The 12,058-nt window shown below is 46.5% G+C and overlaps 1 pseudogene; it reads right to left on the bottom strand.

Moving 5' to 3' along the window:
* Nucleotides 1-10,859: 10,859 nt before the first annotated feature.
* Nucleotides 10,860-11,814, bottom strand: LOC127044424 (olfactory receptor 52B2-like; annotated as a pseudogene).
* Between the last annotated feature and the right edge of the window lie 244 nt (nt 11,815-12,058).

Here is a 12,058-nt window from a genome sequence, read left to right as displayed (position 1 = left end):
GGTTGGACATTAGGAAAAAGTTCCTAATTATTGGGGTGATTAAACACTGGTAAAAATTACCTAAGGAGGTTGTGGAATCTCCATCTCTGGAGCTATTTAAGAGTAGGTTAGATAAATGTCTATCAGGGATGGTCTAGACAGTATTTGGTCCTGCCATGAGGGCAGGGGACTGGACTCGATGACCTCTCGAGGTCCCTTCCAGTAGTAGAATCTATGAATCTATAGGATGCAGGGTGTGAGAGGAAGATTATCCCATCCCATATCCACTCATGAGAGATTCTCACAGCTTCTTCTGAAGCATCTGGTGCTGGTCACTGCTGGAGACAGGCTACTGGGCTCAATGGACCCGACTCTCATCCAATCTGGTGGTTCCCATGTTCCTCCACCAAGGTGCAAAGCTGACCTACTGCACAGCCCCTATATACGGTGAGCATTGACATTAAACCAAAAATGGAGCTGGCACTTTCCAAAAGTGAGCTGCTGAATTGGGAGGCCTCTTTTCTCTAGCCCCCAACCTGAGATACACCTCAGCCAAGATTTCAAGAGGTGCTGAGCTCTCACAGCTCCCACTCTCTGCCACTGGAGTGGCAGCTGCTCAGCAGCTGTGAAAAACCAGACCCTGGATGACACAAGCTCAGCATCCAAACAGGAGTGGCAGATAGGTATGCCAACTTTCTGACTGCAGAGAACTGAACACTTTTGCCTTGCCCCTCCCCTTCTCCAAGGTCCTGCCCCCTGCTCCATCCAACCCTGCTCCCTCCCTCGCTCACTCTCCCCCGCCCTTGCTCATTCGCTCAGGGGCTTGGAGGTGCAGGAGGAGGTGAGGGCTCTGGCTGAGGGTGCAGGATCCGGGGAGGGGCCAAGAATGAAGGGTTTGGAGTATAGGAGGGGTGTCTGGACTGAGGTAGGGGGCTGGGCTGCAGGACAAGTTTTGGGGTGCAGGCAGCACTTACCTCAGACGGCCCCTGGAAGTGTCCTGCATATCCCTCTGGCTCCTAGGCAGAGGCACAGCCAGGAGGCGCTGCATGGTGCGTGCAGTCTCAGTCTAGAGGAGGCAACGATTCCCGGCCAAAGGTAGTTGTGGGGCTGGCACTTGGGGTCAGGAGAATGCGGGGAGCCCCCTGGCTACCCCCTGCCTGTGGCCAGACATGCTGGCTGCTTCTGGAAGCCCCTCAGAGCCAGGGTAGGCAGGGAGCCTGCCTTAACTCCGCTGCACCACCGTCCAGATTTTTAAAAGCCAAGTCACAGGTGCTGACCAAAGCCACCAGGTAGACTGTCCTGATTGCTTCTGTCAGTGAAGGGCGGAGGCAGAGAATTTCTCTTCTCAGCGCAGACTTGATTGGCGGCAATAGTAAAGGGCGCCAGGAGAGAAGGCTGCCATGGGCCTGTTTGACTCTGCATCCATTACTGTCTGGACGTCAGGGACCGCAGGTCTTTTGGGTTGGTTTACAGGGCCTTTAGGTGCTAGAACTCAGCTCTAACAATGTTGTTTTTTCCTCCTTATTATGTTGTACGTGAGCCTATTCGAGTCTCACAGTTTTGCATGAATAGTGTGTGTGTGCCTCAGTTTCCCTGTGTGCTGCACCAATGCCTACGTGGTGGGAATAAGGATGTGAGGTTTTTGCTGAGGCCCTCGGGACATGGTGAGGTGGCTCTAGCTGCCTGCACATAAGCAATAGCTGGTGCTCTTTGTCACCTGAGACGCAGGAGTGGGATGCAACCGGGTGACACTTTGCCCGGGAAGTGAGACAAAGACCAGGAGGAGGAGCAACGGGTGTATTGCAAGTCAGGCCACTGGAAGCTGGGCAATCTGTTGGGGCGGACTTGGAGGAAGAGGAGTCTGGCCTGGAGTCCTCCCAAGATGGACTTCGCTGAAAGTCACTGATTTCTGTGCTAACAAGTTCTGTTCTACATTCTGTTCCTTTGACAAATAAACCTTCTGTTTTACACACTGGCTGAGAGTGACGGCTGACTGTGGAGTCGGGGTGCAGGGCCCTCTGGCTTCCCCACAACCTCCTCTTTCATCGTGGGGGTTTTCACCGTGGCTCGGATGATGCGGGGGTTGACGGCGATGACTGGGCAGGTGATGGTGTTCTCTCCGCTGTCAGCCATGCTTGGGGAGGCTTAGAGAGGTCTGAGGAGAGCCGGAGTGCAGGGGGGCTGGATTTGTTTCACTGTGGTGATAGTTTTAGTATTGTTCTTGCTGCTGTGATCACAGATCTATGAGTGGTGGAGCAAGGTTCTCCAGCAGACCCTTGGCAGAGCTTGGGGATAAATCCCAGATGTCCTGAGTCACAGTCCTGATTCAAAGCCTGTGTGGATTTTGCAGCATTTTATACCTTAAGAGAGCATTCTGCAACCCCCATATTCCTCAGTTATAATTAATTGTGATCTTCCGTAAAAATCATGCAATGTGAGCTATCAGGGGAAAGGTAATGAACTGCTGAAAGCCACTATTCTAGCTAAATATATAGATCTTTTGTGCATATGAAGGTACAAGAATTGTGTTGTCTGGTCATCTCTAAAACATGCTGTAAGTTGCGGGATCAGCTAGATGTTACCTCTCCGAGACAACAACAAGGAAAGTAACCAGTGCTCAGGTGGGGTGTCAAACAGCCTGTCAACAGCCATTGTCCAGCAAGGGAGCTACAATTCAATGACTCACCTGCATGAGGCCACACCAGGGGAACTGCTAAACCTTTCCCAGTGACTCAGCAATGCCTCCAAACATGCCTGGACTGGTGCTCTCCAGGCACATGGGACTGAGGGTATAAAACAGGACACAGGGGCCCCACACTTAGCATTTCTCCTGCCACCACCTACGCTGCAAGAAACAAGGAGACTAAGAAGAATGAAGGGACTGGCCCAGGATTCAAGGGTGAAATCCTTTTCAAGGGTGGGCTGCATAAGTATTAGAATTGCCAACAAATGGAGGGACTTGATCATTCCCCTCTATTCGACACTGGAGAGGCCTCATCTGGAGTACTGTGTCCAGTTTTGGGCCCCACACTACAAGAAGGATGTGGAAAAGTTGGAGAGTCCAGCAGAGGGCAACAAAAATTATTAGGAAGATGGAGCACATGATTTATGAGGAGAGGCTGAGGGAACTGGGATTATTTAGTCTGCAGAAGAGAAGAATGAGGTGGCATTTGATAGATGCTTTCAACCATCTGAGAGGAGATTCCAAAAACTCATAGACTCATAGAATTTAGGGTCAGAAGGGACCAATATGATCATCTAGTCTGACCTTCTGCACAAAGCAGGCCACAGAATCCTACCCATCTACTTCTATAACAAACCCCTAACCTATGTCTGAGTTATTAAAGTCTTCAAATTGTGGTTTGAAGACCTCAAGCTGCAGAGAATCCACCAGCAAGTGACCCGTGTCCCACGCTGAAGAGGAAGGCGAAAAACCTCCAGGGCCTCTGCCAATCTGCCCCAGAGGAAAATTCCTTCCCGACTCCAAATATGGCGATCAGCTAAACCCTGAGCATGTGGGCAAGACTCACCAGCCAGCACCCAGGAAAGAATTCTCTGCAGTAACTCAGATCCCAACCCATCTAACATCCCATCACAGACCACTGAGCATACTTACCTGCTGATAATCAAAGATCGATTGCCAGAATTAAGCTATCTCATCATACCATCCCTTCCATAAACTTATCAAGCTTAGTCTTAAAGCCAGATATGTCTTTTGCCCCCACTACTCCCCTTGGAAGGCTGTTCCAGAACTTCACTCCTCTAATGGTTAGAAACTTTGATCTAATTTCAAGTCTAAACTTCCTAGTGTCCAGTTTATACCCATTTGATCTTGTGTCTACATTGGTACTAAGCTTAAATAATTCCTCTCCCTCCCTAATATTAATCCCTCTGATATCTTTATAAAGAGCAAGCATATCCCCCCTCAGCCTTCTTTTGGTTAGGCTAAACAAGCCAAGCTCTTTGAGTCTCCTTTCATAAGACAAGTTTTCCATTCCTCGGATGGATGGATCAAGACTGTTCTCAGTGGTGACAGATGACAGAACAAGAAGCAATAGTCTCAAGTTGCAGTGGGGGAGGTCTAGGTTGGATATTAGGAAACACTATTTCACTAGGAGGGCGGTGAAGCACTGGAATGGGTTCCCTAGGGAGGTGGTGGAAACTCCTTCCTTAGAGGTTTTTAAAAAGCCTTGACAGAGCCCTGTCTGGGATGATTCAGTTGGAACTGGTCCTGCTTTGAGCAGGGGATTGGACAAGAACCTCCTGAGGTCCCTTCCAACCCTGAGATTCTATGACTCTGTGATTCTATCATCTGTCTATTATGAACTGCAATATCCAGTGGGGTGAGAAAAAACTGCTTAATCTAGACGTTGCCCAGTCTAACAGGGTTGAGAGTTTAGACGGTGTTCTTATATTTTCTTTTATTTTAGTAACTAATCTGACTGTTTGCCTATCACTTAATATTACTTAAAACTATCATTTATGGTCAATGCATTTGTTTTACTGTTTGTATGAAGTGTGGAGCAAAACGTTCCACTTTCCATTGATGAAGTGGTGAAACAATACATTTGCACTGCTCAAGACTGTACATTCCTGATGTACAGTGCTGGGAGATGTGGGGGCCTTGGCTCTGGTGCCTTTCCCTGTGTGATGCATGAGTGGCTCTCTGAACAGTCATGCAATCTAGCAGGCTGTGGGGCTCCACATGCTGTTGTGCTGAGTGATAACAGCACCGGGAGGGGTTTTCTGCTGGTCACTAGCAAAGCATTGTGAGGCACAGGGGGCACAGCGGTCCTGGCTATCCCATCACAGATGTCATTCAGGGTCTACATCTCCCTGCCAGGCAGATACTTCTCCCTGGGGTTACAGGACTGGCCAGGGGAGAAAGGAAGGATCCTTTTCTCTTGTTCTTCAGTGATGTACAGTGGGAGCAAGAGGCAACTAACCTAGAGTTGGTGTGTTACAGGGTCTGTAACTAACTCTCTGCCTCCTTCCTTCCTCCTTGAGCCAGAGGGACCCCCCCACATACACCAGAAGCTATTGGAAAAATGGGGAAAACTAAACAGGCTGTGAACTTCCAGTTCATTGAGGTACAAACCTCCATCGGGGTAGGGGTAGGGTTCGGGTTAGGGTTACAAAACAGAAGCTACTGGAAAAATGTAGAAAATTAAACAGGTTGTGAATTTACAGTTCACTGAGATGCACACATCAATTGAGGGATGTCCAGGACAATTGGAAAAAGGCTAATGTAGTGCCCATCTTTAAAAAAAGGAAGAAGGAAAATCTGGGGAACTACAGCCTCACCTCAGTCCCTGGAAAAATCATGGAGCAGGTCCTCAAGGAAACCATTTTGAAACACTTTGAGGAGAGGAAGGTGATCAGGAATAGTCAACATGGATTCACCAAGGGCAAGTCATGCCTGACCAACCTGATTGCCTTCTATGATGAGATAACTGGCTCTGTGGATTTGGGGAAAGTGGTGGATGAGATATATCTTTCAGAGTGGCAGTCGTGTTAGTCTGTATCAGCAGAAACAACAAGGAGTCCTTGTGCCACCTTAGAGATTAACACCTTTATTTGGGCATAAGCTTTCGTGGGCTAGAATCCACTTCATCAGATGCATGGAGTGGAAAACACAAAAGCAGATATATTTATACATAGTACATGAAAAGATGAGAGTTGGCTTACCAGGTGGGGGATCAGACTAACAAGACAATTTAATTATCAGCAGAATACCAAGGGAGGGAAAATCACTTTTGAAGTGGTAATGAGGGTGGCCCATTTCAAACAGTTGACAAGAAAGTATGAGTAACTGTAGGGGAAAATTAGTAAGGCAAAATTAAGTTTTGTAATGACCCATCTGTGACGGGTTGGATCACAGATACTCCCTTGGGGCTGCCAACTAATGTCCCAAGATTACTTCTGCCTCTGCCTTCCCTGTCTTCCCATATTGGGACTTCAGTGCCCTGCCTGGTTTGAGCCAGACCCGCTAGTGTGCAGCAAACCTCGTCCCAGGTCTGACCCATATCCCCTAATAGCTGTAGGCTTAATTGAAATCAGGTTAAGAAGTGTTCCTATCTTTAACGCTCAGATGCTCAAACCCCAAATAAATCCATTTTACCCTGTATAAAGCTTATACAGGGTAAACTCATCAATTGTTCGCCCTCTATAACACTGATAGAGAGATATGCAAAGCTGTTTGCACCCCCCACAGTATTAATAAATACTCTGGGTTAATTAATAAGTAAAAAGTGATTCTATTAAATACAGAAAGTAGGATTTAAGTGGTTCCAAGTAGTAACAGACAGAACAAATTGAATTACCAAGCAAAATAAAATAAAACACACAAGTCTAAACCTAATGCAGTAAGAAAAATGAATAGAGATAAAATCTCACCCTCAGAGATGTTTCAGTAAGCTTCTGTCACAGACTAGACACCTTCCTAGTCTAGGCACAATCCTTTCCCCTGGTGCAGCTCTTGTTCCAACTCTGGTGGTAGCTAGGGGATTCCTCATGATTGACGCCTCTTTTATTCTGTTCCACCCACTTATACATCTTTTGCATAAGGCGGGAATCCTTTTGCCTCTCTCTGGGTTCCCACTCGCTCCTTCTCAGTGGAGAAACATCAGGTTAAAGATGGATTCCAGTTCAGGTGACATGATCACATGTCACTTTAAGACGTCATTACCCACTTGCCAGCTCACAGTATATAGGAAGACTTACAAGTAAAACAGAGCCATCTTTACAGTCAATTGTCCTGATTAATGGGAGACATTAAGATTCCAAATCAACATTAATGGCCCACACTTTGCGTAACTACAATAAGACCTCAGTGTTATATTTCATATTTCTAGTTTCAGATACAAGAGTGATACATTTATTCAAATAGGATGACCAGCTCAGTAGATTATACGCTTTGTAATGATACCTTACAAGAGACCTTTTGCATGAAGCATATTTTAGTTACATTATATTCACACTCATCAGCATACTTTCATAACATCACATAGATTGAAACGTCACACAATCCACTCCCAGTCTTTATTCAGATCTAATCTGATGGTGTCCGGTTTGCAAATTAATTCCAGTTCTGCAGTTTCAAGTTACAGTCTGGTTTTGAAGATTTTTTATTGAAGAATTGCCACTTTTAAGTCCGTTATTGAATGACCAGGGAGGTTGAAGTGTTCTTCTACGTTTTTGAATGTTGTAATTCCTGATGTCAGATTTGTGTCCATTTATTCTTTTGTGTAGAGACTGTCCGATTTGTCCAATGTACATGGCAGAGGGGCATTGCTGGCACTTGATGGCACATATCACATTGGTAGATGTGCAGGTGAACGAGCCCCTGATGTTGTGGTTGATGTGGTTAGATCCTAGGATGGTGTCCTTTGAATAGATATGTGGACAGAGTTGGCAACGGGGTTTCTTGTAGGGTTTGGTTCCTGGATCTGTGCAGTGTAGTTGCTGGTGAGTATTTGCTTCAGGTTAGGGGGCTGTCTGTAAGTGAGGACTGGCCTGTCTCCCAAGGTCTGTGAGATTAAGGGATCGTCCTTCAGGATAGGTTGCAGATCCTTGATGATGCGCTGGAGGGTTTTAGTTGGGGTCTGTAGGTGACGGCTAGTGGCTCTAGATATCTTGACTTTAGAAAAGCTTTTGATATGGTCTCCCACAGTGTTCTTCCCGCCAAGTGAAAGAAATACGGGCTGGATGAATGGACTATAAGGTGGATAGAAAGCTGGCTAGATCGTCGGGCTCAATGGGTAGAGATCAACGGCTCAATGTCTAGTTGGCAGCTGGTATCAAGCGGAGTGCCCCAGGGGTTGGTCCTGGGGCCAGTTTTGTTCAACATTTTCATTAATGATCTGGATGATGGAATGGATTGCACCCTCAGCAAGTTTGCAGATAGCATTAAGCTGGGGGGAGAGGCAGAAACGGTGGAGGGTAGAGGTAGGGTCCAGAGTGACCTAGACAAATTAGAGGATTGGGCCAAAAGAAATCTGATGAGGTTCAACACGGACAAGTGCACAGTCCTTCCCTTAGAATGGAAGAATCCCAGGCATTACTACAAGTTCGGGACTGACTGGCTAAGTGGCAGTTCTGCAAAAAAGGATCTAGGGATTACAGTGGATGAGAAGCTGGATATGAGTCCGCAGTGCGCCCTTGTTTCCAAAAGGATAACAGCACATTGGGCTGCATTCGTAGAAGCATTGCTAGCAGATAGAGGGAAGTGATTATTCTCCTCTATTCGGCACTGGAAAGAACACATCTGGAGTAATGGGTCCAATTTTGGGCCCCCCACTACAGAACAGACGTGGGCAAATTGGATAGAGTCTAGTAGAGAGCAAGAGAAATGATTAGGGGGCTGGGGCACATGATTTACGAGGAGAAGCTAAGGGAACTGGGCTTGTTTTGTTTGCAGAAGAGAAGAATGAGGGGGGATTTGATAGCAGCCTTCAGCTATCTGAAAGGGGGTTCCAAAGAGGATGGAGCTCGGCTGTTGTCAGTGATGACAGATGACAGAACAAGGAGCAATGGTCTCAAGTTGCAGTGGGAGAGGTCTAGGTTGTATATTAGGAAAAACTATTTCACTAGGAGGGTGGTGAAGCACTGGAATGGGTTACCTGTGGAGGTGGTAAAATCTCTATCCTTAGAGGTTTTTAAGACTTGTCTTGACAAAGTCCTGGCTGGGACGATTTAGTTGAGGTTGGTCCTGCTTTGAGCAGGTCATTGGATTAGATGACCTCCTGAGGTCTCTTCCAACCCTAATCTTCGAAACAAAGTGTGGGAATAAACAAGAGAGTAAGGTAAACAGCAGGGTCCCCCCATGGATCTATACTGGGACCAGTGCTGTTCAACACATTCCATAATGATCTGGAAAAGGGAGTGAACAGTGAAGTGGCAAAGTTTGCAAGGATACAAAATTATTCAAGATAGTTAAATCCAAAGTTGACTGAGAAAAGTTACAAAGGGATCTCACAAAACTGGATGACTGGGCAACAAAATGGCAGGTGAAATTAAGCACTGATAAGTGCAAAATGATGCGCACTGGAAAAAAAATAATCCTAACTTCCCATATATAAGGATGAGGTCTAAATTAGCTATTGCCACTCAATAAAGAGATCGTAGAGCTACTGTGGACAGTTCTCTGAAAACTTCTGCTCGAGGCACAGTGTGGTCAAAAAGGCTAATAGGCTGTTAAGAATCATTAGAAAATGGAGAGAAAATATCATATTGCCAGTGTATAAATCCATGGTACACCCACATCTTCAGTAGTGTGTCCAGTTGTAGTAGCCGCATCTCAAAAAAGATATTGTGTAACTTGTAAAGATTCAGAGAACGGCAAGAAAAATGATTAAGGGTAATGAATGGTTTCCATGTAAGGAGAGACTAAAAAGACTTGGATTGTTCAGCTTAGAAAAGAGACAACTAAAGGGGGATATGACAGAGGTCTATAAAATCATGTTATTTACCTATGTACGCAATGCAAAAGCCAAGGGTTACCTGACAAAGTAAAGAAGCAGTATATTTAATAAAAACAAGGGAAAGTAATTTTTTTTCATGAAGCAAAGAGTTAACCTGTGGAATTCATTGCCAGGGGATGTTGTGATGGTAAAGGATTAAAAAAAGAATTAGATAAGTTAATGGGGGATAGGTCCATCAATGGCAATAAGCCAAAATGGTTGGGGATGCAAGCCCTTGCTGCTGGTGTCACAAAACCTCTGACCACCAGAAACCAGGATGGGCTGAGAGGGGATGGATCACTTGATGTTTGTCCTGTTCTGTTCACCCCACCTAAGCACCTGGCACTGGCCACTGTCAGAAAACAGGACACTGGGCTAGCTGGACCTTTGGCCTGACCCAGTATATACTGTTCTTAAGTTCTTATGAGACATTTCTTCTCAACAGCTGCAGGAATGGAAGGCGAGAATAAAGGAAAAAAGATTTCCACAGTATTTCTGCTGGATGTTGTGTGACGTTAGCAGAAGGTCAAACAAGCCTCCAAGCCCCAGGAGGACTCGGCACGTTCTCCTCGGTGGCAAAACATTCCTTTAGCACGAGGTAAGAAACAGCTAATCACACACATACGATTCTATTCTCCCTCTATCTCTCCCACAGTCAGGGGGACCAGAGATCATGTGCAAATGAACCTCTAGCCCAGGCACCAGGCCACAGGACCCCCTGGCCTCTCTCCCACCCAGACACCCCTATGAAGCCACGAGTGTAGGGAAGAGAGCGAGATCAACCTAGGGAAGCTGGGCCAATCCATGCAATATGTACCATGAGGCAGCAAAACACAAGGTCCGTGGGACGCAGGCCTTGGCTACGGAATGGGGGACGGAGGCCGGCAAAGCTGTGACCCTGAGAAGGATTTAGGAGTTTGAGAAGGAAAGAAACTAACCCAAGGTGACACAGCAGGTTGGTGGCAGAACCAACACTAGAGCCCTTGTCTTTCAATGTGCAGCCCAGTGCACTTCCCACTGGCCTATGGCATAGCTCCCTTAGCTGCTGCTTTCTGTTTCCATTCCGAGTCCAGCTCAGCTGCAGTTTGTCAGACAGGAGATGCACACACTGTGCTCTCTCTCATGCTGATGTTTACCTTTGTTCTTTCTTGTCTTGCTATTTGTCTTCAATTTAAAACAAGTCTCACTTGGTCTGGCTGCCTTCTGTGGCAGTGTGCAGTGTTGTTGTACCATGTCAGTCGCAGGATAATAGAGAGACAAAGTGGTGGAGTAAAGAGCTTTCATTGGACCCAAATTCTGTTGATGAGAGAGACCAGTTTTCGAGCTTACACAGTGTAAGTACATAGTAAAAACACCCCTAGAGTTCCAGTGAAAACCAGGCTTTAATTTCTAAGTCCCAAAGCATTTTGTGTTGCTTCTTTAGCTCGGCACCGAGCTTCTGCTCCAGCATCGATAAAAGACATTGATCACCCGTTTCAGGATCTCTTTTGTTGTCACCCCATAAACGATGGGGTTTAACATGGGGGGAATGAGCACATAGAGGTTGGCCAATAGGTTGACAATATAACCTGGGATGATGTGCCCAAACTGGTGTGCTAAAGAGGAGAAAACGGCCAGCACGTAGAACATCAGTATGACACAGACATGGGAGCCGCAGGTGCGGAGAGCCTTGAGCCGGGCGTCCTTGGAGGGGAGCAGGAAGACGGCCCTGAGGATCAACCCATATGATACAGCAATGAGCACAATATCTGAACCAATTACTAAAAGAGCCACAGCTACACCATACCAGACGTGGACTGTGATGTCGTCGCAGGCCAGCCGGGCTATGATCATATGCTCACAATAGGTGTGAGGCAGGAGGTTGGTTCTGCAGAACTTGAGCTGCTTCATGAGAACAATGAGAGGTAAAATGATACAGAAACTTCTTGTGACAACTGCCAGCCCCATCTTCCCGATCACACACTGCAGTGTATTTCAGGGGGTCGCAGATGGCAACGTACCGATCAAACGCCATGGCCAGCAGGATGGCCGACTCGGCAATAAAACTGACATGTATGAAAAACATCTGGGTCAGACAGGCAGCAAAAGAAATTTCCCCCGCCCTAAACCAGAATACAGCCAGCATCTTAGGCACTGTAGTGGCAGATAACAGCAGATCAGCAGCGGCCAGCATGGACACGAACAGATACATGGGCTCATGGAGGCTTTGTTCTGTTAATATGATGAATAGTAGGAGAGAGTTCCCAAAAAGTGACGCAGCGTAAATAAGACAGAAGAGGATGGCGATCCAGAAATGAGACTCCTCTGTACCTGTGATGCCAGTCAGGATGTAAGTTACAGGGTAAAAAACGGTGTGATTTTCAGCTGGCATCATTTACCATCACATGGATCTTCTATTCAGAGGTCTAGTATGAGGTGTGAGGCCTGAGCTAAAGTAACGGTCAAAGCGTTGTTGATATAAAGCAAAATTAGGCTGTGAGCTAGAGGCAGGCCCTGCTCACAGAATCTGGCTAGCACAGGGCTGATATTTGAAAACCAGACATTTCTAAGAGGTGCTGGGCACAGAGCACTCAGGTAAACACATTTCAGAAGGGTGATACCAGAACATTTCCATACCA

Source organism: Gopherus flavomarginatus, chromosome 1 (genome assembly GCF_025201925.1).
Source record: "Gopherus flavomarginatus isolate rGopFla2 chromosome 1, rGopFla2.mat.asm, whole genome shotgun sequence".
In the NCBI taxonomy this organism is placed as follows: Eukaryota; Metazoa; Chordata; order Testudines; family Testudinidae; genus Gopherus; species Gopherus flavomarginatus.
Note: the sequence above shows the minus strand (reverse complement) of the source record. Positions and strands in the feature narration are given on the sequence as shown.